At 52.0% G+C, this 6,395-nt stretch overlaps 1 protein-coding gene across 12 annotated transcripts in view; it reads left to right on the forward strand.

The window, feature by feature from the left end:
• The window catches only part of LOC125044253 (polypyrimidine tract-binding protein 1-like), a 146,270-nt gene that overhangs the window by 43,329 nt on the left and 96,546 nt on the right, over positions 1-6,395 (forward strand). For 5 of the 12 annotated variants that reach the window (XM_047640806.1, XM_047640812.1, XM_047640813.1 and 2 more), the window contains exon 1: positions 3,456-3,570. The exons of 1 other annotated variant lie outside the window; for it this stretch is intronic. The gene's annotated coding sequence lies outside the window, so the exon portion shown is untranslated. Of the gene's footprint in view, positions 1-3,439; positions 3,571-6,395 lie in introns of those variants that run through there. 6 more of the 12 variants (XM_047640810.1, XM_047640811.1, XM_047640828.1 and 3 more) reach the window with 5 other exon arrangements.

The following is a 6,395-nucleotide window of genomic DNA, read 5'->3' on the forward strand; positions in this document are numbered from 1 at the left end:
CCTTCATCCCCCTTTCCCTTTCCCTTCATCCCCCTTTCCCTTTCCCTTCATCCCCCTTTCCCTTTCCCTTCATCCCCCTTTCCCTTTCCCTTCATCCCCCTTTCCCTTTCCCTTCATCCCCCTTTCCCTTTCCCTTCATCCCCCTTTCCCTTTCCCTTCATCCCCCTTTCCCTTTCCCTTCATCCGTCTTCCCCCGTTCCCTTTCCCTTTCCCTACATCCCTCTTCCCCCGTTCCCTTTCCCTTTCCCTACATCCCTCTTCCCCCGTTCCCTTTCCCTTTCCCTACATCCCTCTTCCCCCGTTCCCTTTCCCTTTCCCTACATCCCTCTCCCTATCCCTATCCCTATTCCTGTTCCTATATCCCTCCTCGCCCTCTTCTTCCTTTCTCCTTTCTTCTCCCCCACTCTGCCCATCCTCTTCTTTTTCTAATACATGAATATATGCATATGATTATGGCGACTTCGGCAGCGGGAAGGTGCTTATTATAGTGATAGGTATGGTGAGGTAGTCACCATAGCCGAAGTTTCCCACGACGTGATTTCTGGCCGGCGATGGAGGGAGGGATGGAGGGAGGGAGGGAGGGAGGGAGGGAGGGAGGGAGGGAGGGAGGGAGGGAGGGAGGGAGGGAGGGATGGAGGGAGGGAGGGAGGAAGTAAGTAAGTAGGGGGGAGTAGGTGTAATAATAAGGTCTGGCAGGAAGGCAGGTATGGTGATCGCGTGAGGGGCTGGCTGGAGCTAGAAGTATCGACCCAGGGCGGTGCTTCCTCGTCAACACAATGTAGCTGTCGGTCGGTCGGTCCAGGTACCCTCTGTGCCTGGCCTGGCTTGGCCCCTTTCTTCTCTCTCTCTCTCTCTCTCTCTCTCTCTCTCTCTCTCTCTCTCTCTCTCTCTCTCTCTCTCTCTCTCTCTCTCTCTCTCGTTTTCTCATTTTCTGTCTCTCCTACTCCCCTTCTCCCCCGCCCTCTTCCCCGCCCCCTCCCCCGCCCCCTCAGGGTGTCTCCCATTTGCCTGAACTCAGCCTTAGCTTTGCCCACCTTGCCTCGCATCTTCACGCTTATTTTACTTTGCCGGGGCTGTATTATGCGCCGTTCGTGACGTTCCTGGAAACTGCTTTATTATCGGCTTGTCATTTTTATCATCGTTTGAGTGATGTAGGCAGATACCTTTCGACTTTCTTTACAAAATATTTCGTCTGTATGGCTTGGGCTCTGAAGTTTTAGTCACCCGCTTGCTGCCATGGTAATTGTTGGGCGAGTGCACGTGCGTATTATGCATAATGCATACAGGACGCTCTTAATTGTAGTGTAGAAATTTACTCGCTGATCTTTATGTTCCGCATTCTGTACGTGAATGTATTTTCAGAGCGATTACGTTAGTTGTGGCTAAGATTAAAGTAGGATATCTTGAAAATTATCAGAAACCTAACTGTGAGGATCCCAAAACTTGTGTAGTAATTACGAAGCCTTGTATTGCGCAAAGCTATTGTCTTGTGACCGAAGAGGATGCGTCTTGACTAAATTCAAAAGACCGTTTTCAAACTAGTTCACGGAGATGGAAAGAACTTTTAAATCCTAATTTAGCCTTTTAATTTTTATCGTGTTATCGTTGTTTTGGCGCTGTAAGGTTTGTTAAGGTTCGTGTGCGACCGAATTTGGATTTTATCTGAATTAATAGTCTATGGGATGGTTTTGGATCAAGGCGAGGTTCGTGCGAGTTAGGATGTTAGGGTTACCTTTGAAGTGCTGTGATCGTGAGAGTTAGGGCTAAGTTGCGCTCTGGTCGCGAGTTCGTGAGAGTTAGTGAGGCAGGCCGAGTGTCTGAAATGGTGAAATAGTATTCGTAAAAATGGCCGCACTGCAACGTTTGTTACTGATACTGTACCAAAAAAAAATAGGGAAATTTGTCGTTTACGTCTGTTATGCTTGCCTTGGTTAGTCGGTGTGGCCAGAAAACGAAAAGTTCCCGAAGCCTTATGGAGGCTAGGTTCGTGAGAATTAGGCATTTCACGGCTTGGGGCCAGTAAAGCATGTAAGTATAGGTTATGTTTCCCCGGGCAGACGAGATACCCATCACGATAATAAATCTACGAAGCTGGTGACAACTCTTTATGGGAGGGTATATATGGAGACGAGGAACACGCGCCGGCAAGATTATGGCTTTTGATATTAGGCTTCGTGGACGAGATGATGTAGGGTTCGGCCGTCTTGATTTCGATTCCGAGGCGGCAGTGTGTACTGGATTAGGCTTAATGGATCATTGTAGTTTGGGGATGCCGCGCGAGAAGCGTTTAGCGTAGCTTGCCCTCAAAATAAGGAGGTATAAAGTTGGTAGGATTTACGGAGTTCCTAGCTAAGGGGTGAGGAGTTTCTTTTCCTTTTTTTAGATTTTGAGGCAGGATTGGTTCACGCTTACTTATAATAAGCTCGGGGAACATGATCCTGGCATTAGGGTGTGAGTATACGAGAGTACTGTGGGCTTTTTATGGCAGGTTCGTGTGGATCAAAAGTGCGGTGTAATTTCTGCTGAAAGTTCGTGAGAATTAGACGTTAAGCTGGCCCTACGTATGAAGCCTGTGAGGATTAGTAGGGGCTTTAATGTCATGATAGTGAGAAGGTCCATTCCCTTACGTACTGACGCTCATGCAGAGATGCGGACGAACGTACACACACACACACACACACACACACACACACACACACACACACACACACACACACACACACACACACACACACACACACACACACACACAAATACATAGAACCCAAACATTTTTCATTTGTTATTCTTACGTCATTATTTTTCCTACCGAAGTAAACATGTCACGGGCAGTCATGCCGAAGGGGCCATGTCATGGGAGAGGAAGAGGAATGTACGGGTTTTAAATTGTATTCGAGTACTTCCCGTTTACGCAAGTTTGGCCATGAGTTGGTCTTGCTCGGCTTTGGGCCATGGGGGGCGAATCTCGACTCTGGCTCTGGCTCGTCGCCGGCCCACTCCGAACTGACTGACAGACTCGCCAGCTGTCATCTTGCAACCGCTGTCCCATTGATAACGCGGACAAACAGCTCTTTGATCGGTGCTCTCGTTAGGCGGTGTGGATTACGCCTTCTCCATCACGTCTTTCCTCGCCGCCGCCTTGTACGCACGCCGTCCGATTTCACTTGTAAATAAGTTCGTCGAATAGGAGTAGGGAAGGCTGGAGTGCAAGAGGAGGGGGAGGGTGTTGAATGGAAAGGGGTGTTCGACGGGGTTATTGCGTTGGAAGAGTGTGAAAGGCGAGCGCGAGGGATGGAAGCGGCGGAGGAGTTGTGTTGGCAGCCAGGGTGGGGGAGAGCGAGCGAGCGGGCGAGCGAGCCGAGGGGAGGGGAGGAGGGCCCGGAGGAGCAGCGAGGTGTGTGAGCGTCGCACTCGCCGCGTCCCTTCCGTCCGCGCCGCACACACATATACACACCACTCACCACCAGGCAACCCTCACGTCAACACCAACCACCAATAACAGAATATGAAAACCTGCTTCAACACGTTGCATCACCAAAACTAGTTTCATCGCCAGGGACACCTGCATGTGTAAGTTATTGTGTGTTTTACCACCACCCCCACCCCTTCCCACCTGCGCAGATGTGCGTGCGCGCACATGCCACATGAACATGTGGAGGAGGATGCCTGGGCATTCGGGGGGCCAGGTTTTACACTGGAGTTCGAAGATACGTCGTTGGTCGTGATATGAGTTGAGTTTGTGGTTCGCTGGGAGGTTGTTTCGTCTACAGGTCAGGGGAGAGGTCACGGAGTTGGAAAACGGTTGACCCTTCTCGACGCAGCAGCTGTTCTCACGAAAAAAAAAGGAAGGACTTGTTTTGAGACTGATGATTGTGTTTGCTTGTCCTGCAAGGGAAAAAAAAGATAAGAATACGCGGAACGTCTCTCGAAATCATACCTATCGGAGCTGAAAAGAATTAGATGCTTCGTGAACTAGAATGAAAAGCCTGCGGTGTGTTTATGCCAGTCATGTCGAACTGCCGGTGTGAATTGACGAGGCCGTGGAGGGAAGCGAGGTGTGGAGGACGGACAAGGTTGTGCTGGAAGGGATTCTCCGAGCTGTAGGGGCGGTTGGCAGTGGAGGAATTATGTGCGTGTGTCTGTGCGTGTGTGTGAATGAATGAGTGAGAGAGAGAAACAGAGACATAGACACAGTCAGTCAGTCAGTCAGTCACGATCCGCCATGGTTATTCACTGGTTTGATAAAAAAAAAGGGGCTATAGCAGCTGAAATCGGACCTGGTGCGTGAGAGGTGTGTGCGAAGGGAAGGTGGTTGGAAGTGGTATGTAGGAGCGTGTGAGGGAAGTGCGATGTCACGGTGGCAGGGAGGTTGACTGAGTGTGAGGGATCAAGGCGAGAAGGAATCCGAAGGTTGGGGGAGGAGGGGGCGTGGAAGGTGGAAGGAGGGGGCGGGGAGGGGAAGGGGGAGGGGGAGGGTAGACCGTGAATGATTTGTTTAAATTCTCCAGTTTGTTTTATGGGCGCAACAGATGGGTCGCTTCGTTTTAGCATAGATTTGAATATATGTATGCATAAAAGGGAGTGTTAATGCGTGACAGTAGAGATAGCTCTGTAGTGTCGTTTTTAATTGTGCTGGAATCAAAAGTTGTACATATGATTGGATTCTTTTGTAATCGACGTGTACTTAAGTGTAAACTTGGCAATCAGGATAACTGAAAATGCGTGTATGGATTAGTACTTCGTTTGATGAAAGATTATATCGCGTGGCTGGAATGGTGGAGACGGGGTGAGGGAGGAATAATGTCAATCAGGGAAGGGTTCCCGTGGGACGGCAAGGGGAGGACAATGTAGGAGAAGAGGGTGGGTGAGGTGCAGGTGAGGTACCCCTTAATGAGGCTCGGGGGAATTACCCGGGGGAATTAGCCGCACAGCGCTCGCTCGATCCTCCTCGCCGCGTATCTTCCCTTGTAATGTTTCCTGGTTAAGGTCACGGACATCGTTGGATTGCGAGGGCCGCGTCTACCAGCTCCTTTCCCGCGCCGTCGAGATCCCCCACGCTACTCCCCCCCCCCCTTACTATGCCTCTTCACCTCCCGCCTCGCCTCTCCAGGAGGAACAACGCCACGCCATGCGTGTCTACCTGCCTACACGCCGCTCCCACGTCGCTCCCTCACGACGCTCGTCCTCCTTCAACTCTCTTGATAATGCCACGTCACCTACTGAAACTCCTCTTGCCTCTCCTTCCATCACGCCACCCTCGCCCACTTCTCTCCCTGTTCATAGCACGCCACCCTCGCCCACTTCTCTCCCTGTTCATAGCACGCCACCCTCGCCCACTTCTCTCCCTGTTCATAGCACGCCACCTTCGCCCACTTCTCTCCCTGTTCATAGCACGCCACCCTCGCCCACTTCTCTCCCTGTTCATAGCACGCCACCCTCCCCCACATCTCTCCCTGTTCATAGCACGCCACCTTCGCCCACATCTCTCCCTGTTCATAGCACGCCACCCTCGCCCACTTCTCTCCCTGTTCATAGCACGCCACCCTCCCCCACATCTCTCCCTGTTCATAGCACGCCACCTTCGCCCACATCTCTCCTTGTTCATAGCACGCCACCCTCGCCCACTTCTCTCCCTCTCCATAGCACGCCACCCTCGCCTCCTTCTCTCCCTCTCCATAGCACGCCACCCTCGCCTCCTTCTCTCCCTCTCCATAGCACGCCACCCTCGCCTCCTTCTCTCCCTCTCCATAGCACGCCACCCTCGCCTCCTCCTACCCATCAGGCAGACCGCCACTGCCGCCACATTCCCCGTAACGCCCCCCCCCCCCCATCCCCTTTCTCCACAAAGCCCATGCCTCGCCACCAACGCTTCAGTCAGAATCGCCAGCACCAACGGCACCTTCCCAATACCAGCAAATACCGCGCCGCCAGTCGATAGCTTGTAAAACCATCGCCGCAGATAATACCACTTGGTCGCCGTGTGTTTGACGCCCGCGCCGCCGAGCTGGTGTGAATGACAACCCGCCCTATATGCAGGCGCGTAATGCTGCATTTGCCAATGATTATTGTACAATGGCCATTGATGTATCGATTTTCTTTTATCGACCGCGATGAATCCGTTTAGACCTCAGGTTGGCATCACACGAATGAACGGGGGCTGTCGCTTTGATGCCGTGCCATACAATGAGACATTGAATAGCTGTAACAAAGGGTATTATGCACTCTTGCTGCGCCGACTCTGGTGGATTCGGGATGAGGGCGGGGTGGAGGGAGGGTTAATGAATTGCGTTGAGGTTTAGTGTGATACGTCTAACATTGTCACGAATGGAGTCTCTCCCTCTCCCCCTTCCCCTCCCCCTTCCCCTCCTCCTTCCCCTTCCTCTAACCCACCGCCC

The sequence above is a fragment of the Penaeus chinensis genome, chromosome 35 (genome assembly GCF_019202785.1).
Source record: "Penaeus chinensis breed Huanghai No. 1 chromosome 35, ASM1920278v2, whole genome shotgun sequence".
Taxonomy (NCBI): Eukaryota; Metazoa; Arthropoda; class Malacostraca; order Decapoda; family Penaeidae; genus Penaeus; species Penaeus chinensis.